Genomic DNA, 24,591 nt, shown 5'->3' on the forward strand with positions numbered 1-24,591 from the left:
CTCCTTTATCTAACCACGATAAACGTTCACAAAAAACATAACAATTATTTTAAGAATTATAGATACAGAACTCCTTTATGCAATCGCGGTGTCCGATTTTAAAATAGCTTTTCGGTGAAAGCACATTTTGCAATATTCTGAATAGAAACCCCAGCCATCACGGGCTAGCTATTTAGACACCCACCAAGTTTGGCACTCACCAAACTCAGATTTACTATAAGAGAAATTGGATTACCTTTGCTTTTCTTCGTCAGAATGCACTCCCAGGACTTCTACTTCAACACCCAATGTTGTTTTGGTTCCAAATAATCCATAGTTATATCCAAATAGCTGCGTTTTGTTCTTGCGTTCAAGACACTATCCGAAGGGTGACGCGCCGGCACGTATCGTGACAAAAAATGTCAAAATATTCCATTACCGTACTTCGAAGCATGTCAAACGCTGTTTAAAATCAATTTTTATGCAATTTTTCTTGTGAAATAGCGATAATATTCCAACCGGGAGACGTTGTATCCGTTCAAACACTGAAAGAAGTAAAATGGAGTCGTCACATGCACGCATGCGCCAGTGTCAAAAAATCCCCACTCCTTAATCAACTGGTCTCTCTCTGTTTAACCAGAATAACATGAGTTGTGACCTTCAAGCTGTTAAACTGTTAGTCCATAATCAACTAGTCTCTCACTGAGACAGCTTCGATGGCCCAATAAAAAAAACAGTAAGTTTCTGCCAGCCAATGTGATAATTCCAGTACAGTACATGTGTAGAGGGATAATCCCAGTGCAGTACATGTGTAAATGGTTTAGAGGGATAATTCCAGTACAGTACATGTGTAAATGGTTTAGAGGGATAATTCCAGTACAGTACATGTGTAAAGGGTGTAGAGGGATCGTTCCAGTATAGTACATGTGTAGAGGGATAATTCCAGTGCAGTACATGTGTAGAGGGATAATTCCAGTACAGTACATGTGTAGAGGGATAATTCCAGTGCAGTACATGTGTAGAGGGTGTTGAGGGATAATCCCAGTACAGTACATGTGTAGAGGGATAATTCCAGTGCACCGGTTATTGACTGGAGACTTAAAATGCTGAAAACAGGTCCCTAGTGGAATGACAACAACATTGCTGCTTGTTAAAGAAGAGATGGAGAGAGAGAGACAGAGATAACCATATACATTGCACATGGACCGTAAGAAGTCCTGAAGGTATTGAAATGCCTGGGCTCGCAGGGGATGTGGTAATTCATAACCCATCATTTATACCTGTTAATTTATAACCAATCATATATACCTGTTAGTTCATAACCCATCATTGATACCTGTTAGTTCATAACCCATCATTTATACCTGTTAGTTCATAACCCATCATTTATACCTGTTAATTCATAACCCATCATTTATACCTGTTAATTCATAACCCATCATTTATACCTGTTAGTTCATAACCCATCATTTATACCTGTTAATTTATAACCCATCATTTATACCTGTTAATTCATAACCCATCATTTATATCTGTTAATTCATAACCCATCATTTATATCTGTTAATTCATAACCCATCATTTATACCTGTTAATTCAGAACCCATCATTTATACCTGTTAATTCATAACCCATCATTTATACCTGTTAGTTCATAACCCATCATTTATACCTGTTAATTCATAACCCATCATTTATACCTGTTAGTTCATAACCCATCATTTATACCTGTTAGTTCATAACCCATCATTTATACCTGTTAGTTCATAACCCATCATTTATACCTGTTAATTCATATCCCATCATTTATACCTGTTAATTCATAACCCATCATTTATACCTGTTAATTCATAACCAATCATTTATACCTGTTAGTTCATAACCCATCATTTATACCTGTTAATCCAGGGGTGGTTCAGACAGGCTGGCACGCTCCCTGACCATACTCGGCAGGAACTAATTGGGATCCATAATAAACCCCAGGAAGAGTAGCTGCTGCCTTGGCAGGAACTAATGGGGATCCATAATAAACCCCATGAAGAGTAGCTGCTGCCTTGGCAGGAACTAATGGGGATCCATAATAAATACAAATACTTTATCAATATATTTGTGTCTCTTTACTCTTTGATTCTAAAATGTTAATTAGCATCAAAGTAGATGACATGCAAGACAACAAATCCCTGCAACCTCCTGCATGTCATCTCTAGCCGACACCTTTCACAGAACAGTTCACTGAATTGTCCATTGAAATACATTTTGACAATTTAATCATTGCTACATTAAGGCCTGATTGGTGGAGTGCTGTAGAGATGGTTGTCCTTCTCGAAGGTTCTCCCTTCTCCAGAGAGTAACTCTGGAGCTCTATCGGAGTGAACATCGGGTTCTTGTTCACCTCCCTGACCAAGGCCCTTATCCCCCGATTTCTCAGTTTGGCCAGGCAGCCAGCTCTAGGAAGAGTTTTGGTGGTTCCAAACTTCTTCCATTTAAGAATGATGGAGGCCACTGTGTTCTTGGGGACCTTCAATGCTGCAGACATTTTTTGCTACCTTTCCCCAGATCTGTGCCTCGACACTATCCTGTCTCAGATCTCTATGGACAATTCCTTTGACCTCATGGCTTGGTTTTTGCTCTGACATGCACTGTAAACTGTGGGACCTTATATAGACAGGTGTGTGCCTTTCCAAATCATGTCTAATCAATTGAATTTACCACAAGTGGACTCCAATCAAGTTGTAGAAACATCTCAAGGATGATCAATGGAATCAGGATGCATCTGAGCTCAATTTCGAGTCTCATTGCAAAGGGTCTGAATACTTAAGTTAATCAATTTGCAAAAATGTCAAACTGTTTTTGGTTTGTCATTATGGGGTATTTTGTGTAGATTGATGAGGGGGGAAAATTATACAATTTTAGAATAAGGCTGTAACGTAACAAAATGTTGAAAAAGTGAAGGGGTCGGAATACTTAACGAATGCTCTGTATATCACTGGCAGGGCTTTCTACCTCTGGCAGTGTTTTCTACCGCTGGGAGAGTTTTCTACCACTGGCAGTTTTGTACACAGTCATGTGATACGTGGTATAGAAAAGTCCAATCTTAGGAGAGTACACGCACTATACAGTTTGTCTGCAGGTGTCTATCTGTCAAAACCACTGATACAGGAGCCCCTCCACCCTCTGGTGGGATGGATCATGTCTACAGAGAAACCTAGATTCAAATACTTAGATGTTTGTTTATTGGGTATATGTTGTGAAATTGTTAGATATTACTTGATAGATATTACTGCACTGTCGCAGCTAGAAACACAAGCATTTCGCTACACCCACAATAATATCTGCTAAACATGTGTATGTGACCAATAAAATGTGATTTGATTTGAAATAAACGTCCTATTTAACAAAGGTGCTTTTGGCTGGAGTCAAAATGACTCCAAAGGATTTGAATTAAAAGTCAATTTTGATACAGAAACACTAAACCATGATTTATATATATTAAAAACAAGTTGTTTGACAAAGTCATTAAAAATTTGAATAATTGAATGAACCACATTTTGGCTATGATAAAAGATATGCCTCTGGGGTCAAAATGATCCATGTCAGAAGTATGGTTCAATGCAAATGTGTAGTGGGTGTGAAGTTTGTTTTAAATTCTCACTCATTAAACACGAATCAATCAACACATGCTTCTCTTTGAACGACTTAATATAATATTAACCTTTTATGAAATAAATAAAAAATAAACGTTTGGTTCCTCAACTGCGTTGCCCTCCAGTCAGCAGATGGCGATGTGCGTCTTTTAGGTTCAGGCGATGCTGCCAGTGTGACGTATAATCTAGTGGACGGGACGCTCCTTCAACAACAACAGCTAGTCAGACACCTCGGTAGCTTTCTAGCAAACATAGCTACAACATTCACGCTCTTTACACTGGTTTGGTGTATATTAGTCTCTGTGTATTAAACACATGTACTTGTATGTATGTACTTGTTGGCCCATTTAATTATATATTTACGTTGTTTGTCAGCTAGCTGGTTTGCTAAGTTAGCTTAGAACTAGGCTAGTCGCTAATGCTAGCTAGCTAACATCCCCGACCATGAGTTCACTAAGCTACTCTCCTCCTGTTAAAGAGGAGGTCTGCTGGACGGAGAAAGAAGTTCTAGTGAAAGAGGAGGAGGAAGAGAAGGATGTTACAATACAACAACAAGTAGAGGGTGAGGCTGTTACCGTGAAAGAAGAAGAGAAAGACGTTACAGTGAAAGAAGAGGAAGACGCGTTCAGAGTGAAAGAGGAGGAGGATGTTACAGTAAAAGGAGAGGAGGATGCAGTTTTTGGAGTGAAAGAGGAGGGGGAGATGACTGTCACATTGGAGGAAGAAGAGGAGGTTGGAGATCTGTTTAACACCAGTAAGTACCGTCTCTGCAGTCGTTGAACCAATATGCAGTAAAGGGGTTCTACACTTTAATGTTGTTCTGTAGGAATGGCTGAAGCTGCACTGTAACGTGTAGAACATCAAGAGTGGACCATCAACAGCACGTTAACAATTGATCAAATGCATCCAATGACAATGCCTGAAATACTGTAGTCCTCAATATCTCCTATTAGATTAGCCCAAGATGTTCTCTTAAAGGGACAATCAGCAGTTGTTACATCCATTTAGGGACTTATACATTAATGATATGTACTCATTGTTTCTTGAATAAATCACTTATAAATGCCTCATGAGCTTAGTTCAACTGTCGTACCCCATCAGAACCCAAAATATAAGCTTTTATTTACTCCAATGTTTGTCAGTAAATATAAACAAACACTGTATATCCTCAAAACATGGTTAAAACTATAATGTTGGTATCATGGATGGTTACATTTCTCCAGCCCCATCCCTCAGCTTTTTACCGAAACGGGCAGGGAGTACGCTTTGTTATTGTTTCTACTGCTGATTGCTGCCCCTGTTACTCCTCAAGGTCCAAGGACTGTATGTTATTTTCAGAGGTAGACTGGCTCTGGCAGCTAAAATAGTCACATATTCCATCTAAATGTGAATCGATTCTCAATTGCGATACTTTCAAGGAAAATAGGCATGTTTCTCGACTCATAGCCTGACTTTAAAAAGGGATTTAGTGAGAATTAGCTTAGGAACCGCATGTCACAGCATGACAATGTGAACGCGATTGGTCGACAGTCTCTTGGACGGGAGTTATATACACCCTGACGTTTTCTGGAATAGTTTTTATTTGAAAACGTTTTTGTTTACTTGCCTGCCTATTGAATTTGGAATGCACTGTACTGTTCATCTCTGAAACTCACTTAGATAATTCCTTTTATACACCAGTAGCAATACAGGGATATAACATCTACAGGGTCCTACAGTAGGTCTATGTTATTGTTTGGTGAAGTTATGGGTCCTACAGTAGGTCTGTTATTGTTAGGTGAAGTTATGGGTCCTACAGTAGGTCTGTGTTATTGTTAGATAAAGTTATGGGTCCTACAGTAGGTCTATGTTGTTGTTAGGTGATGTTTTTGGCCAATTTGGCAAACACTTAGTTTACTTAGTTTTTCCCCCCAAGATGGCGTAGCAGTGCATACGTTTTTTGTCATCCTCCCGTTTCCTTTTTTGTATTTTTTGTATATATTCCAATTTACTTTCAATCTCTTTTTCTATTTTTAAATTAAATATACCTTCCGGTGCTGCTGATTGCTGCCCCCGTTACTCCTCAAGGTCCAAGGACTGTATGTTATATACATTTTCTGGAATAGTTTTTATTTGAAAACGTTTTTGTTTACTTGCCTGCCTATTGAATTTGGAATGCACTGTACTGTTCATCTCTGAAACTCACTTAGATAATTCCTTTGATACAGCAGTAGCAATACAGGGACATAACATCTACAGGGTCCTACAGTAGGTCTATGTTGTTATTAGGTGAAGTTATGGGTCCTACAGTAGGTCTATGTTGTTATTAGATGAAGTTATGGGTCCTACAGTAGGTCTATATTGTTATTAGGTGAAGTTATGGGTCCTACAGTAGGTCTATATTGTTATTAGGTTAAGTTATGGGTCCTACAGTAGGTCTATGTTATTGTTAGGTGAAGTTATGGGCCAATTTGGCAAACACTTAGTTTAACAATGTTAATCTCAATGTGACACAGATCCGCTATTTTTCTTTTAAATATAGCCAAAACATTCATTAGAGGCTAACCAGCTAATTAGCTACTAGCTATTTAGTCATTGTTAGCCACTGCTAGCGGCCTTTACCCTCTGCTCAGGCACCAGCCGCTTTTAGCCTGGATAATACCTGCCAGCCTCGGACTGTTTTTCTCCACTACAACGCCGGATTCCTGCCGTAAACCCTGGACCTTTACCCCTGATCATCACAGCTAGCTAGCTGCCACTGAGTGACCCAGCCCCAAAAGCTATCCCTGAGCCAGGTGCATCTCCCGGCTTGCAAACAAATTTACCACAACTACAATACCTCTTTCACCATTTGGCCCGGTCCCTTCGTCGACACGGCGCCCCGCCGTACCACTGCGACTGGTCCGCAGAAGTAATTTGCCTTTGCCGGACGTCGGAGCAGATGCTTCTACTTACCCCGGCCTGCTAACTTTAAACGCCGTGTCTCCCGCTTGCTAGCATAGCAACGACGGCTTCCCTGTTCAATCTATTGCTGTACACTGGACCCTATGATCATTTGGCTACATAGCTGATGCCTGCTGGACTGTTCATGTATCACGGTACTCCACTTTGTTTATCCTTTGTTTATCTGTTGGCCCTAGCCCGAACTCAGGCCCTGTGTGTAGTTAACCGAACCTCTCTGCCCATTCATCACCATTTCACCTGTTGTTGTTGTCTTAGCTGGTTAGCTGTTGTCTTACCCGTTGTTGTCTTAGCTAGCTCTCCCAATCAACACCTGTGATTGCTTTATGCCTCGCTTTATGTCTCTCTCAAATGTCAATATGCCATGTATACTATTGTTTAGGATTTTATCATTGTTTTAGTTTACTGCGGAGCCCCTAGTCCCACTGTACATGCCTTAGATACCTCCTTTGTCCCACTCCCACACATGCGGTGACCTCACCCAGTATAACCAGCATGTTCAGAGATGCAACCTTTCTTATCATCACTCAGTGCCTCTGGGATCACCTCCACTATACCCGCACCCCACCATAACCCTGTCTGCACATTATGCCCTGAATCTATTCTACCACGCCCAGAAACTGGCTCCTTTTATTCTCTGTCCCCAACGCACTAGACGACCAGTTTTAGCCGTACCCTCATCCTACTCCTCCTCTGTTCCTCTGGTGATGTGGAGGCTAACCCAGACCCTGCATGTCCCCAGGCATTCTCATTTGTTGACTAATGTAATCGAAAAAGCCTTGGTTTCATGCATGTTAACATCAGAAGCCTCCTCCCTAAGTTTGTTTTACTCACTGCTTTAGCACACTCCGCCAACCCTGATGTCCTTGCCGTGTCTGAATCCTGGCTTAGAAGGCCACCAAAAATTCAGAGATTTCCATACCCAACTACAATATTTTCCGTCAAGATAGAACTGCCAAAGGGGGAGGAGTTGCAGAGATAGCTTGCAAAGTTCTGTCATACTTTCCAGGTCCATGCCCAAACAGTTTGAGCTTCTAATTTTAAAAATGAATCTCTCCAGAAAGAAGTCTCTCACTGTTGCCGCCTGTTATAGACCCCCCTCAGCTCCCAGCTGTGCCCTGGACACCATATGTGAATTGATTGCCTTACATCTATCTTCAGAGTTCGTTCTGTTAGGTAACCTAAACTGGGATATGCTTAACACCCCAGCAGTCCTACAATCTAAGCTAGATGCCCTCAATCGCTCACAAATTATCAAGGAACCTACCAGGTACAACCCTAAATCCGTAAACATGGGCATCCTCATAGATATTATCCTGACCAACTTCTCTCCAAATACACCTCTGCTGTTTTCAATCAGGATCGCAGCGATCACTGCCTCATTGCCATGCAACCGCTATGGGTCCGCGATCAAACGACCACTCCTCATCACTATCAAACGCTCCCTAAAACACTTCTGCGAGCAGGCCTTTCTAATCGACCTGGCCCGGGTATCCTGGAAGGATATTGATCTCATCCCGTCAGTCGAGGATGCCTGGTCGTTCTTTAAAAGTAATTTCCTCACCATCTTAAATAAGCATGCCCCTTTCAAAAAATGTAGAACTAAGAACAGATATAGCCCTTGGTTCACTCCAGACATGACTGCCCTCGACCAACACAAAAACATCGAATAGTCCGAGCGATATGCAACTTTTCAGAGAAGTCAAGAACCAATACACACAGTCAGTTAGGAAAGCAAAAGCTAGCTTTTTCAAACAGAAGTTTGCATCCTGTAGCTCTAACTCCAAAACGTTTTGGGACACTAAAGTCCATGGAGAATAAGAGCACCTCATCCCAGCTGCCCACTGCACTGAGGCTAGGAAACACTGTCACGACCGATAAATCCATGATAATCGAGAATTTCAATAAGCGTTTCTCTACAGCTGGCCATGCTTTTCTCCTGGCTACCCCAACCCCGGCCAACAGCTCACCACCCCCCGCAGCTACTTGCCCAAACCTCTCCAGCTTCTCCTTCACCCAAATCCAGATAGCTGATATTCTGAAAGAGTTGCAAAACCTGACCCTCTCTTTCTAAAATTATCCGCCGCCATTGTGGCAACCCCTATTACTAGTCTGTTCAACCTCTCTTTCGTATCGTCTGAGATTCCTAAAGATTGGAACGCTTCCGCGTTCATCCCCCTCTTCAAAGGAGGTGACACTCTAGACCCAAACTGTTACAGACCTATATCCATCCTGCCCTGCCTTTCTAAGTTTAACAGATCGCTGACCATTTTGAATCCCACCGTACATTCTCCGCTGTGCAATCCAGTTTCCGAGCTGGTCACGGGTGCACCTCAGCCACTCTCAAGGTACTAAACGATATCATAACCGCCATCGATAAAAGACAGTACTGTGGAGCCGTCTTCATCAACCTGGTTAAGGCTTTCGACTTTGTCAATCACCGTATTCTTATTGGCAGACTCAACAGCCTTGGTTTCTCAAATGACTGACTCGCCTGGTTCACCAACTACTTCTCAGAGTTCAGTGTGTCAAATCGGAGGGCCTGTTGTCCGGACCTCTGGCAGTCTCTATGGAGCTACCACAGGGTTCAATTCTCGGACCGACTCTTTTCTCTGTTCAACGATGTTGCTCTTGCTGCGTGTGATTCCTTGATCCACCTCTACGCAGATGACACCATTCTGTATACATCTGGCCCTTCTTTGGACACTGTGTTAACAAACCTCCAAACGAGCTTCAATGCCATACAACACTCCACCCGTGGCCTCCAACTGCTCTTAAACACAAGTAAAACTAAATGTATGCTCTTCAACCGATCACTACCCTCCCGTCCAGCATTGCTACTCTGGACGTTTCTGACTTAGAATATGTGGACACCTATAAATACCTAGGTGTCTGGCTACACTGTAAACTCTCCTTGCAGACTAATATTAAGCATCTCCAATCCAAAATTAAATCTAGAATCGGCTTCCAATTTCGCAAACAAAGCCTCCTTCACTCACGCTGCCAAACATACCCTCGTAAAACTGACTATCTTATAGATCCTTGACTTCTGCGATGTCATTTTCAAAATAGCCTCCAACACTCTACTCCAGCAAACTGGATGCAGTCTATCACAGTGCCATCCGTTTTGTCACCAAAGCCCCATGTTCTACCCACCACTGCGACCTGTATGCTCTTGTTGGCTGGCCCTCGCTACATATTCGTCGCCAAACCCACTGGCTCCAGGTAATTTATAAGTCTTTGCTAGGCCGCTTTAACTCAGCTCATTAGTCACCATAGCAACACCCATCCATAGCACGCGCTCCAGAAGGTATATCTCACTGGTCATCCCCAAAGCCAACACCTACTTTGGCTGCATTTCCTTCCAGTTCTCTGCTGCCAATGACTGGAACGAATTGCAAAAATCGCTGAAGTTGGAGACTTATATCTCCCTCACTAACTTTAAGCATCAGCTATCTGAGCAGCTTACCGATCGCTGCAGCTGTACACAGCCCATCTGTAAATAGCCCATCCAACTGCCTACCTCATCCCCATGTTTTTATATGCTTTTCTTGCTCACACCAGTATTTCTAACTATGTGTTTCTAACTATGTGTCGCACTGCTTTGCTTTATCTTGGCCAGGTCGCATTTGTAAATGAGAACTTGTTCTCAACTGGCCACCTGGTTAAATAAAGGTGAATAATAGTCACATGTTCAACTATCATTTGCTGATCTAGGAAATCATTTTCTGAATGCCAGTCAAATGACAAACATCACGACATATGTGAGGTTTGGGTACTACAGTAGGTCTATGTTATTGTTAGGTGAAGTTATGGGCCAATTTGGCAAAAACTTAGTGTACAACCCCTCATTGTCAGGCTGATGGAAAAGCTAGCCAAAGAGCATTTTACTGTTTGAAGTGTTTTTTAAGTATAAAGCGGTTGATTTGCGAAGAACATTAAAACGAGCCTTACAATTATAATCCAAAGTAGTGTGAAATGTACTCATAAGCAACCTGGAAATGGAGGTTACTTCCCTCACCATTCACATTCAGAATACATTGTGAAAAACTCAAATCTTCGCTCACCATTTTTGCTCCAGGCAGATATAGTACATCCATAACTTGTGGTTTCCTCATTACCAGATATACTACATCCATAACTAGTTGTTTCCTCATTAGCAGATATACTACATCCATAACTAGTGGTTTCCTCATTACCAGATATACTACATCCATAACTAGTGGTTTCCTCATTACCAGATATACTACATCCATAACTAGTGGTTTCCTCATTACCAGATATACTACATCCATAACTCGTGGTTTCCTCATTAGCAGATATACTACATCCATAACTCGTGGTTTCCTCATTAGCAGATATACTACATCCATAACTAGTGGTTTCATCATTCGCAGATATACTACATCCATAACTAGTGGTTTCCTCATTACCAGATATACTACATCCATAACTATCGGTTTCCTTATTAGCAGGGAGGTGTTTCTGCAATCAAATTGCATGTGCATCGCCCTCGTGCCGCAATTTTATTAAACACAGAAAGGGGCCTATATTGGAGACCAAACGTCGTCTGGCACACTGCTTAGGATTTCAGCATCTTTAACTTATTTCTAGCCTACAATCATCGATTTCACTACTAATGTGAAAACAAGACAAAATATGACTATTCTTGCTCATTTTAAGACATTTGTCCAACAATTTTAACATGACATTACAGACGTCAATTGTTGTACAACAACATCATGGCTACGCTGTTGGTATCACCTTTTACAGTGGATTTCTACTGTTGTGGGCCTTTAATCATCTGTCTGACTTTGTTGTTCACACAGGAGAGAGACGTGACTATCGTGGATCCTCTGGGGAGCCTCAACAACCTCGTGATGCTGAAGAGGCAGAGAAGAGTCTCTCCAGATCAAAACACCTCAGGAAACACCTGCAGAGATCCACAGGGAAGAGAACTCACTGCTGCTCTGACTGTGGGAAGAGATTCACCTCATCAGGCATTAAAATTCATCAGAAAATCCACACAGGAGAGAAATCTTATAGCTGTGATCAATTAGGGATAAGTTTTGGTCAATCTGGCAAGCTGACAGTGCACCAGAGAATACACACAGGAGAGAAACCTTATAGCTGTGATCAATGTGGGAAGAGTTTTACTACATCTGGCCATCTGACACTACACCAGAGAATACACACAGGAGAGAAACCTTATTGCTGTGATCAATGTGGGAAGCGTTTTTGTCAATCTGGACAGCTGACAGTGCACCAGAGAACACACACAGGAGAGAAACCTTATAGCTGTCATCAATGTGGGAAGAGTTTTACTACATCTTACCATCTGACACTACACCAGAGAACACACACTGGAGAGAAATCTTATAGCTGTGATCAATGTGGGAAGAGTTTTACAACATCTGGCCCTCTGACTCAACACCAGAGAATACACACAGGAGAGACCCCTTATAGCTGTGGTCAATGTGGGAAGAGTTTTGGTCGATCTGTCTATCTAGTATCACACCAGAGAACACACACAGGAGAGAAATCTTATAGCTGTGATCAATGTGGGAAGAGTTTGACTACATCTAGCTCTCTGACTCTACACCAGAGAATACACACAGGAGAGAAACCTTATAGCTGTGATCAATGTGGGAAGAGTTTTATAACATCTGGCTCTCTGACTGTACACCAGAGAATACATACAGGAGAGAAACCTTATAGCTGTGATCAGTGTGACGAGATTCACCGATAAAAGACATCTGATCAAACATCAGAAAATACATGAAGGAGTTATTTCATGATATCAATTATATAATGTCACAATGTAGAATGTTTTAACATTGTAGTTGGAGTATTTTAATAGTTTCACAATGTAGAACCCTAAACGTTTGCCCCCTGTTCTATTGATTTCAACATGGTATTGATATTAGCTTCAGGGGGAAAATCCAGGCTCTGAAATGGAAGAGTACTATTTATGAGATTTAATAAAAAGTGACTAACAAAAAAAGAGTTGTGTTACACTTACCATGTTGATTCAAGTGCGTAACCAACATGGTATCTGTCTGTTTTCTACAAATTGTCCTCTAACCAGGGATGTACACATTATTCCCAGATTCCATGTGATTTTTGAGCTGTTAGTTTCAACAGGACGTGCAACCTCATCTCCCTCCTCTCGGCACAATTGATTACAACATGATATCGATGAGTTATGACAAATAAGTGTTCCTTTGTTCAGTGACCCCTAAATTTAAATGCATCACTCCAAAATGTAGCTGACTGTCTTCTGCAGGTTGTCCTCTAACCAGTGAGGTAAAAGATATCTCCCATTTCCATGTGTTTTTTTAGTTGTGTTAGTTTCAACATCATGTACAAGCTGATTTTCCCCCCTGATCGATATCAGTGATTTATTGCTACCTTTCAAAACAACAGCGTTTTTCGTGCTTATGCAATTTATAAGCTTCTTGTTTTAAAAAATACAAGTAATATGATTATTGTGGCAGATGTTTGTGTATATAGCACATTTTATGTTTAGATTTGGACATGTTAAAACTGTGTTTTGACATTGGGGCTATCCCACCTAGCAAAATGTCATTGAAAAGATGTTGAAAATAAGACTATGCAATCAAATATTTCATATTTACATTTCATATAACATTTAGTAATGATAATTATTTATGAAACCAACTGACAATTTTTTTGGTACAATTATATTGACATTGTTCCCCTGCTTTTAGAATCTCAGGGTTCATGGTGAGGACAACTTGGTTTCTGATTGTCTCAAGGTGGGCAGTCAAACAGTTTTATGTTTTGCGTTTAGCTAGTGCGTTGCCATGGATCACAGTTTATTTTGACTGCACGTTTTTCCGTATTGGAGATGAGTTTTGTTTGGGCTTGTTCCAAGGGGATGAGAGTTCTAGAAGCTAGTGAGTTTTAGGATTCTATAGAAAGAAAAATGAGATAAAATAAAACGATTGTATATTATTGTTTAGAAATGTGTTTTTCTTGTTTTTAATTGTTGATAGCCAGTAGATAGCCAGCAGACACCATGTTTATATTCGTTATACTATCTGACATCACACCAGAGAACACACACAGGAGAGAAATCTTATAGCTGTGAAATCTTATAGCAGTCAAAAAGATGTGTTTTGTGTTTAGCCAGTGCGTTGCCATGGATCACAATTTATTTTGACTGCACCTATTGGAGATTAGTTTTGTTTGCGCTCGTTCCAAGGGGACAAGAGTTCTAGAAGCTAGTGAGTTTTAGGAAGACGAGAGTTCTAGAAGCTAGTGGGTTTTAGGAAGAAGAGAGTTCTAGAAGCTAGTGAGTTTTAGGAAGAAGAGAGTTCTAGAATCTAGTGAGTTTTAGGAAGATGAGAGTTCTAGAAGCTAGTAAGTTTTAGGATTCTATAGAAAGAAAAAGGAGAAACAAATAATCCTATTGTATATTATTATTTAGAAATACGTGTTTTTTTCTTGTTTTTAATTGTTGACACTCAGTAGACACCATATTTATATTGGTGAAGGTGAAGCATTGTAGTTGATTATAATGTGAAATGGAAGTTGTTTTCTGTTGGTGGTGAGCAAACTTGTCCAACAAAAATATAGGATATATTTGTTGTCTTGAAGGGAAAGGTGTTACAGGCTTTGGTTTTTCCATTTTATGTTTTGAGGTTGGACGCCAGCACGTCGTCTTGCTCGTCGTATAGCTCGTTAGCACATCTAGCTCGTCTAGCTCGTTAGCCCGTCCAGCTCGTTAGCCCGTCTAGCTCGTTAGCACGTCTAGCTCGTTAGCACGTCTAGCTCGTCAGCACGTCTAGCTCGTTAGCCCGTCCAGCTCGTTAGCCCGTCCAGCTCGTTAGCCCGTCTAGCTCGTTAGCACGTCTAGCTCGTTAGCACGTAGGACGCACTGATTGGTGTCACCTCGTTAGTCAGTATGTGTTACACCTGTGCTGGCTTGTCCATCTCGTTAGTGGGAAGGTGTTTCACCTGAGCTGGTCCAGGTTCTATTTAAGAGTGTCTGGCCCAGTGCTCCAGTTGTCTTGATACATGTGGAGAGTCAACACCTTTAGTTGCTCCACCTTTTAGGTTTGCTTCCTGTCTTTAATTTTTTTGTGGGTTTTTCTTTTGTTTTCCTCTTCTTGGGCAGATTTAGTGGGTCTCATGGTGGGTGTCTTTTAGGTCCCAGTTGTTGTTACTAGTCAACTTCCAGTGGACACCCCCATAGTGTCTTTCAGAGCCCCTCCTAAAACCCCACCTGTTTAGTTGTGGTTGTTGTCAGTGACTCTTTGTTAGTTCCTCTTCTGTTTGAGCAACATTTTAGATTTTTCTTGCTGGGGAACGTAACAACAAACAATGTAGTAAAACAAGTTTATATTTTGGGTTGGATGTTGCATCCAATTGTTAATATTTTAATCAATGGCATTTCTTTAGGGTGCTCATTAGTCTTTCAGTTGTTAATCTTGTTTTTTATCCTCTGTTTGTTGTGTACTAAATATTTCTGTTTGTTTTCATAGTTTTTTCCCCCTGTGAAACCATTGTGTTGCATCCATGTCTGAAATGTGCTGTATAAATAAAGCTTGATTTGATTTAAACATATTGTAAAACAAATGAATCCAATGACTGACCAATCAAGACTATTTCCAAACCAATGAACAAATATGTGTAAAAGCAACACATTTCTTGGTCCATCTTAATATGAAAAACAGTATCAATCCCACTTTTCCAGGCTGCTGAAGGCGTGGTGGAGTGGTAAACACCACCCCCGGCTCTACCAGGGGCTTGAGGTGGTCTCCCACAGCTCTGCTTATGTCATGTTCTGTGGCCTTGCTGTTCCATTTCTTGACTGCAACACAGAAATAAACACATTTAGTCATATTATATAAAACACTCAGGGCCGGTTTCACAGACAAGGCTTAAGCTTAGTCCCAGACTAAAATGCTTGTTTGAGCTGTCTTAAGTCTGTGCAAGTCGCTTTGAGTTATGTTAAAATAGTGGTAGATTTAGCCTGTTCTGGACTAATCAAAGCCGATTGCAAGAGGGAGGATTAGAGCTACTCCAGGACTAAATGGAAGATTAAATGAATCTTTCAAAGAGGCAGGTTTAACTTCTGCTTAGTGCTGTTTGTGAGGGAGCCTGGACTATGTGGAATGTCTAAATGAAGACCAACATGCACTACAGAGGCCAGACCAGTACTTGTGGATAGGAGGAATCCATTACATTACATTACCTTGAGACCGCTTTCTTATGTACAAAGAAAATGCATTGGAGATAATATCTCTGCTTGAGCCTAGACTTTCCTCTCTGTCTCAAAGAGGAAGGCCTTCACCCAATTCTCTCCAAGTTCTGATCACTGAGGTTTTTGGCATCTGGAATATTTCATTGTGAAACTGGTGATTTGTGTCAGTGCCAGTGAAGCAACTGTGTGTTTAATAGTTGACAAAGTCTGCAGGAGTCTTTACATCTAGTTTCCTGATGCTGCTGGTAAAGCCAACTATAAAGTCTGCAGGAGGATTCTTTACATCTAGTTTCCTGATGCTGCTGGCCAAGCCAACTATAAAGTCTGCAGGAGGAGTCTTTACATCTAGTTTCCTGATGCTGCTGGCCAAGCCAACTATAAAGTTATCTGTAAAATTCGGTTTACTCATTGCAGATAATTGTAGCAGCAGTTTCTGTAGTGTAGTGGTTATCACGTTCGCTTAACACGCGAAAGGTCCTCGGTTCGAAACCGGGTGGAAACAGTGCTCTTTGACACGTCCAGTAAGGTACTGTACTTTTAACAGATAAAAGTTATTTTCTTAAATTCTGTATTTTGGAAGTTTGAATACGTGCCATGAATATCAGTAAAATTCGGTTTACTCCTTGTAGCTCAATGTAGCAGCAGTTTCTGTAGTGTAGTGGTAATCACGTTCGCTTAACACGCGAAAGGTCCTCGGTTTGAAACCGGGCGGAAACAGTGCTCTTTGACACGTGCAGTAGGCACTATACGTTTAACAGAGAATAGTTATTTTCATAAATTCTGTATTTTGGAAATTCGAATACGTGCCATGAATATCTGTAAAATTCGGTTTACTCCTTGTAGCTAATTGTAGCAGCAGTTTCTGTAGTCTAGTGGTTATCACGTTCGCTTTACATGCGAAATGTCCTCGGTTCGAAACTGGGTGGAAACAGTGCTCTTTAACACGTGCAGTAGGTACTATACTTTTAACAGAGAATAGTTGTTTTCATAAATGCCTAATTTTGGAAATTTGAACGCGTGCCATGAATATCTGTAAAATTCGGTTTACTCCTTGCAGATAATTGTAGCAGCAGTGTCTGTAGTGTAGTGGTTATCACGTTTGCTTCACACTTGAAAAGTCCCTGGTTCGAAACCCGGTGGAAACAACGCTAATTGACACATTCAAGAAGTATCATAGTGATAACAGAGAAATTCATTAATGACTTATTTTGGAAATTCGAATACGTGCCATGAATATCGGTAAAATTCGGTTTACTCCTTGCAGCTAATTATAGCAGCAGTTTCTGTAGTCTAGTGGTTATCAGGTTTGCTTAACACGCAAAGGTCCTCGGTTCGAAACCGGGTGGAAACAGTGCTCTTTGACATGTGCAGTAGGTACTGTACTTTTAACAGAGAAAAGTTATTTTCTTATATTCTGTATTTTGGAAATTCCAATACGTGCCATGAATATCTGTAAAATTCGGTTTACTCATTGCAGATAATTGTAGCAGCAGTTTCTGTAGTGTAGTGGTTATCATGTTTGCTTCACACGCGAAAGGTCCTTGGTTCGAAACCGTGCGGAAACAACGCTCATTGACACATTCAAGAAGTACTATAACGGTAACAGAGAATTTCATTAATGCCTTATTTTGGAAATTCGAATACGTGCCATGAATATCTGTAAAATTCGGTTTACTCCTTGTAGCAAAATGTAGCAGCAGTTTCTGTAGTGTAGTGGTTATCACGTTAGCTTAACCCGTGAAAGGTCCTCGGTTCGAAACCGGGTGGAAACAGTGCTCTTTGACACGTCTAGTAAGGTACTGTACTTTTAACAGAGAAAAGTTATTTTCATAAATTCTGTATTTTGGAAGTTCGAATACGTGCCATGAATATCAGTAAAATTCGGTTTACTCCTTGTAGCTAAATGTTGCAGCAGTTTCTGTAGTGTAGTGGTTATCACTTTTGCTTCACACGCGAAAGGTCCCTGGTTCGAAACCAGGCGGAAACAAAGCTAATTGACATATTCAAGAAGTATCATAGTGATAACAGAGAAATTCATTAATGACTTTTTTGGAAATTCGAATACGTGCCATGAATATCGGTAAAATTCGGTTTACTCCTTGCAGCTAACTGTAGCAGCAGTTTCTGTAGTCTAGTGGTTATCACGTTTGCTTAACACGCAAAGGTCCTCGGTTCGAAACCGGGTGGAAACAGTGCTCTTTGACATGTGCAGTAGGTACTGTACTTTTAACAGAGAAAAGTTATTTTCATATATTCTGTATTTTGGAAATTTGAATACGTGCCATGAATATCTGTAAAATTCGGTTTACTCATTGCAGATAATTGTAGCAGCAGTTTCTGTAGTGTAGTGGTTATCACGTTCGCTTTACATGCGAAAGGTCCTCGGTTCGAAACCGGGCGGAAACAGTGCTCTTTGACACGTCCAGTAAGGTACTGTACTTTTAACAGAGAAAAGTTATTTTCATAAATTCTGTGTTTTGGAAGTTCAAATACGTGCCATGAATATCAGTAAAATTTGGTTTACTCCTTGTAGCTAAATGTAGCAGCAGTTTCTGTAGTGTAGTGGTAATCACGTTCGCTTAACACGCGAAAGGTCCCTGGTTCGAAACCAGGTGGAAACAACGCTAATTGACACGTTCAAGAAGTATCATAGTGATAACAGAGAAATTCATTAATGACTTATTTTGGAAATTCGAATACGTGCCATGAATATCGGTAAAATTCGGTTTACTCCTTGCAGCTAATTGTAGCAGCAGTTTCCGTAGTCTAGTGGTTATCATGTCGAACCAAGGACGCGAAAGGTCCTCGGTTCGAAACCGGGTGGAAACAGTGCACTTTGACACGTGCAGTAGGTACTGTAGTTTTAACAGCGAAAAGTTATTTTCATAAATACCTAATTTTGGAAATTTGAACGTGTGCCATGAATATCTGTAAAATTCGGTTTACTCCTTGTAGCAAAATGTAACAGCAGTTTCTGTAGTGTAGTGGTTATCAAGTTTGTTTCACACGCGAAAGGTTCCTGGTTCGAAACCGGGTGAAAACAACGCTCATTGACACATTCAAGAAGTACTATGGCGGTAACAGAGAATTTCATTAATGCCTTATTTTGGAAATTCGAATACCTGCCATGAATATCTTTAAAATTCGGTTTACTCCTTGCAGCTAATTGTAGCAGCAGTTTCTGTAGTGTAGTGGTTATCACGTTCGCTTTACATGCGAAATGTCCTCGGTTCGAAAGTGGGTGGAAACAGTGCTCTTTAACACGTGCAGTAGGTACTATACTTTTAACCGAGAATAGTTATTTTCATAAATACCTAATTATGGAAATTTGAACACGTGCCATGAATATCAGTAAAATTCAGTTCACTCCTTGCAGATAAGTGTTGCAGCAGTTTCTGTAGTGTAGTGGTTATCACGTTAGCTTCACACGCGAAAGGTCCCTGGTTCGAAACCGGGTGGAAACAACGCTCATTGACACATTCAAGAAGTACTATTGTGGTAACAGAGAATTTCATTACTGCTGTATTTTGGAAATTCGAATTCGTGCCATGAATATCTGTAAAATTCGGTTTACTCCTTGCAGAAAAATCAAGCAGCAGTTTCTGTAGTGTAGTGGTTATCACGTTTGCTTCACACGCCCCTTTTTGGAGTTTCAGAAGTGGAAGAGAAGCAGGTGTCTGAGTGCTTGAGAGAGAATATCGTTGTTTTTGGAGGTCTATTTGCTTTATAAGTTTGAAAGTTTGTGAGTGACTGTAGTGAAGTTTCTGTGAAACTTTTTTGCTATTGTCCCCCATCAGCGTGAGCTGTTTGGGGGATATTGCTTAAAATAACCGGACAGACAACACGTCTTCGACATCAAGAATACAAACGACGACGAGAAAGGACAACAGTGAAATCAGAATGTTAAACGAAGAACTGAAAAAAAGAACATATGAGAAGGAACTGACGGTGAACGTGGAAATAAGTGGAGAAGGGAAAATAACAACGATGGAATTGCTGAGAGGAATAAAGGAAGTTTGCGGAGCTATACTGGGATGTCGAATGAAAGACGGAAATAAGTATGAAATAACAATGTCTCATGTAAATGGAAAAGAAAGACTAATAGACGGGCTAAAGATAAAGAACTGTCAAATCATGGCTAAAGAATTAGGGAACGATGAGCTGGTGGTGTCCTTTTTGAACTTGCCCGCATACATTACGGATGAGGAGATAGAAGAGAAACTAAAAGGCTGGAATGTGAAGGCGACCACGCCAATCAAGAGGAGGATGTGGCCAGGAACGGACATTGTAGATGGGACGAGATTTTGCAAGGTAAAGTTTACAGACAATGTGCAATCCTTGCCATATTCTACTAAATTTAACACTGTCGAGGGATTTGAATATTTTCGTGTAATCCACGACAATCAAGTGAAGGTATGTAGATTATGTATTCAGCCGGGGCACATACTAAAGGAATGTCCGGAATTCACATGCCACAAATGTAGTGAACAAGGGCATTATGCCAGAGAATGTCGGAACATAGGAAATGTGTGCAAAATGTGTGACAGACCCAAAGTTAGATGTAGCTGTAATAAGGGAGAAGATCACTTACTTTTGCAAACAATGGACCTCACGTCTGAGGAAGGGGAGGGGAGTGTGCCGATGGAGAGAGAGGATGAGAGTGACATGGAGAGTGTGACTCCAGAGACAATGGCAGATAAGCTTGAAGAGCCTGTAATGTCTTATGGCAAAGCACGAGACGAGGTTTTAGTCTCTGCTGCTGACAAGGTGGAACAGCAGCACATGATGGGTGAAATACATACACAGGTGGAGATGGTGCAAGGTGCTTCTCAGGTGCCTGAGCCAGCTTTAAGCCTGTGTGAGAATTACACCAAAGAGTGGGTTGGGTCCACTGAAGTCACGGGCACTGTTAAAGCGCACTTTTCAAAAGGCTTCACAGCCGCTCCCCCCAAAAATCCAAATAAAGAGACGGATGATGAAATAGATGGTGAAGATCTTCAGTTGTTTGTAAAAAATAAGAGGTCATTGTCGAAAACCAGGGAGATGATGGGATTTGGAAAAAAGAAAAAGTAGGATTTGAAAGGACTTGTTTGACTCTGATTATACTTCTGCAAACATTAATAATGATTACAGTCGCATCCCTAAACGGTAACAGTTTGAGAAACATGAGAAAATTTGAGCAGGTATTAGTGTCTGTTAATTAAGGCAGACATGTTGTGTTTTCAAGAGACCAATTGGACAGAATCCAAAATGCAGGAGATTAAGAGTAAATGGTCTGATTTAATTTTTTGTAGTCATGGAGGAGATAAAACATGTGGTGTGGCTATTTTGATAAAAAATGATGTGGTGCAGAATGTAAAACAAATATATGCTGACAATGATGGTAGACTTATTGTAATTGAATTTGAAGTTCAAAATGTAGTTTTTCGTTTAATTAATGTTTATGCTTCAAATATTGAATCTGAAAGGAGAGAAATGTTTCACAAATTAAAAACACTGTGCTCAGAAAACTGTATACTGATAGGAGATTTTAATGTGAGGTGTAGTAGAATGGATGCCTCTAGTTGTGCTAAATTCAGATATGACTCTTCTAGAAATGCATTATGGAAACTTATGAATGAGGAGAATCTAGTAGATATATGGAGGGCTGAAAATCCAAACAGAAGAGTATTCTCTAGAAGGCAGGTGGTTCTAAAGGAATTAAAACAAAGCAGAATTGATTTATGTCTAGCAAAACAAGAATTGTTTCATATACATATACAAGGTGTCATATACCTTTACAGCATATAGTGATCATGCAGTAATGTCATTTGAAATGGGTTTTGGTGTGGAGAGGAGAGGGGGAGGTGTATGGTGTTTAAATGCCAGTCTGTTAAAGGAGGAAGGATATAGAAATGAAATTGTTGAATGTATTAATGATGAAATGTCTAATGTACTGTTAAAAGAGAATGTGTGTTTATGGTGGGAGGAAGTGAAAGTAAAAGTAAAAAATAGGAGTATTAGGTACGCAAAAAATCATAACCGGTTAGATAAGCAGAAAGAAATAATGCTTAGGAATAGGATGTTGCATGAACTTGAAAAGGCTGATACGGATCCAGACTATGATGTTGTGAATTATTTGAAAATCCATGCAGAGCTGGGTAGTTATGAAAAAAAGAAATGTTTGGGTGCTATTGTTAGGAGCAGGGCACAGTACGCTTTGGAGGGAGAGAAATGTACATCCTTTTTTTTGGGTCTGGAAAAAAGAAAACAAACTAAGAGTTACATTGTAGAGTTGGAAGATGAAAGAGGTGTAAAGGTAAACGATTTTGTTGGGATCTTAGAGACAGTTGAAAACTTTTACAGAAATCTTTACAAAAAGAATGATGTAGATAAAGTGTGTGTTGTAAAAGTGTTGGATACAATTAGTGCCAAAGTATCGCAGGCAGAGAGAATGATGTGTGATGAAGAGATTTCGATTATGGAAATCAAGGAAGCAATTGTTAGCACGCAAGGTAATAAAAGTCCGGGTTTGGACGGTTTAACAAATGAGTTCTATAAAGTCTTTGTAGATATTTTGGCACTCATTTTAGTGAGGGTGTTTCATTATATGGAAGAGAATAAGGAAATCCCTGAGTGTCAACTGGAATGTTAACGATCTTATTCAAAAATAGGGGCAGTAGATTAAAGTTAGAAAATTATAGGCCTATTAGCCTTCTAAATTCGGACTATAAGATACTGACTAAAGTGTTAGAGAATAGGATGAAAAAGGTGATTGGGAGTATTATTGAATCAACACAAGCCTACGGCATACCTGGAAGAGATGTTGCAGATGTAATTTGTACAATTAGGGATGTTGTTAATGAAATGAAAAAATGAAGGTGGTATAGTTTTAAGTTTGGATTTTAACAAAGCTTTTGATAGAGTGGAGCACAGCTTTTTATTACAAACTATGGAGAGGTTTGGGTTTGGGCCAAAGTTTGTATCTTGGATCAACCTGTTGTATAGTGGGGCTAAAAGTTGTGTGAAATGTAACGGAGTGTTAACAGATACTTTTCCTGTGGAGAGGTCAGTAAGGCAGGGCTGTCCTTTGTCAGCTCTGCTGTACAGTGTTTCTACAGAACCGTTAGCTACATTGATAAATAGTAATAAAGAAGTAAGGTGTGTTGGAATCCCAGGTGGTGGTGTCAGTGTTGTACATCAGTACGCTGATGACACTACTTGTACTGTGAAGGATATAGAAAGTATTGGAAGCATTATGGAAATCATAGATATATATGGCAAGGCATCGGGTGCTAAAGTTAATATAGAGAAGACTGAAATAATGTTTGTTGGGGATATCAATGTAAAAGGGTGTGAGATTCCATTCAAGAGCGCAAAGGATTTTATTAAAGTGCTGGGAGTAAACATTGGTGTAAAGGAGAAAGAGGCAAAAGATATAACTTGGACTGGGATCCTTAATAAAGTCAAGCTAACGTTGAATTTCTGGAAAAATAGAAAACTTAAGTTACAAGGGAAAGTAATTGTTGCAAATGCTTTGGTATTATCCAAATTTGTGTATGTTTTGGGAGTCCTGGACATGCCGGAGTGGGTCCTAAATGAATTGAATAATGTGGTGTCAAATTTTATATGGGATGGTAAAGGAGTGAGAATAGCTCAGAAAACATTGATTGCTGACTATGTGGATGGAGGTTTAAAACTTGTAGATTTAGATGTCAAAAGAAAAGCTATTAGGATAAAAACAGTAAACAAATATTTGTATGACAGTGAAGATTATGGCTGGAAACACTTCTTTAAAGTCTACTTAGAGGAGAGTGGTGGTTGTGAGGATAATGGTTTATTGATGGGGCTTAAAAGGGCAATGTTTGAAAAGGTACCAGATTTTTATAAAGAGGTGCTAAATGCATGGGCAGAGTTGTTGCCTAATGTATATTATGAATGTGGACATATTGACCTGATTATGAATCAACCTATATTTCTGAATGAGAAAATCAAGAACAAAGAAAAAGTTTTGTATAATAAAGTATTTATGAGTGCAGGTCTACGGCAAATAAAAGATTATACATATGAGGTAATTCCAGGGTTTTTACCTGGGGAAGCTATTTTTGACATAATCAATGAATGGGATGAAGAGGTGGGAAGGGGAACAGTGAATAATATGTATAACAAGATAAAGAATAGTATACCAAGAGAATGGGTTGATTTAATAAATAGTGAAGTTGAAAGAGAAGATTTATTTGTATTTCCTCATTTGTTCATTGGTAGCAGTAAGAAGAAAGTACATTTATCTAGTATACCAGTGAAAAGATTGTATAGAATAATGGTAGGAAAAGTGTGTAGAAGGCCGGCTGCTGAGAAATTTTGGAAAGTAGTTTTTCCGGAATTAGATGAAAAAAAGATATGGGAAAATTTAAATGTAAAATATAATAGTAAGGAGTGTGAAAATAATGATTTCAAATTAAGACATAATAGAATATTTACAAAGGTGGTGTTAAAGCAAATTAATGGTGAGATAGAAAGGGAATGCGATGTATGTGGACGTTTCCCGGAAACTCTAATGCATTTGTTTATAGAATGTGAGGATTTAAAATATTTTTTTTGTAAAGTTAAGGAAATGTTATGTAGAAACTGGGGGGGAGATTTCGTGAAAAAGTATGCGTGGGAGGAACTTTTGTTATTTGGAGTGTCTGGTAAATGTGAGGGTGTTAATGTGTGTTTGTTGAATATGGTTTTGAGTTTTGTGAGGTATGCTATTTTTTGTAGGAGGAATTATGTTTCTTTTGACAGAAAGAGGGTTCAGGTGTGGAGTATCTTTAT

The 24,591-nt window shown here is 39.9% G+C and overlaps 4 non-coding genes across 4 annotated transcripts; all 4 read left to right on the plus strand.

Moving 5' to 3' along the window:
* The first annotated feature begins 16,224 nt into the window (after positions 1-16,224).
* Positions 16,225-16,297, plus strand: trnav-aac (transfer RNA valine (anticodon AAC)). Its single transcript has one exon. It is a non-coding gene; the product is annotated as a tRNA-Val (tRNA).
* A 1,412-nt stretch (positions 16,298-17,709) lies between these two features.
* On the plus strand, positions 17,710-17,782 carry trnav-cac (transfer RNA valine (anticodon CAC)). The gene has a single exon. It is a non-coding gene; the product is annotated as a tRNA-Val (tRNA).
* Positions 17,783-18,128: 346 nt separating this feature from the next.
* trnav-uac (transfer RNA valine (anticodon UAC)) lies at positions 18,129-18,201 on the plus strand. The gene has a single exon. It is a non-coding gene; the product is annotated as a tRNA-Val (tRNA).
* Positions 18,202-18,343: 142 nt separating this feature from the next.
* On the plus strand, positions 18,344-18,416 carry trnav-aac (transfer RNA valine (anticodon AAC)). Its single transcript has one exon. It is a non-coding gene; the product is annotated as a tRNA-Val (tRNA).
* The last annotated feature ends 6,175 nt before the right edge of the window (positions 18,417-24,591 follow it).

Source organism: Salmo trutta, chromosome 17 (assembly GCF_901001165.1).
Source record: "Salmo trutta chromosome 17, fSalTru1.1, whole genome shotgun sequence".
Lineage (NCBI taxonomy): Eukaryota > Metazoa > Chordata > Actinopteri > Salmoniformes > Salmonidae > Salmo > Salmo trutta.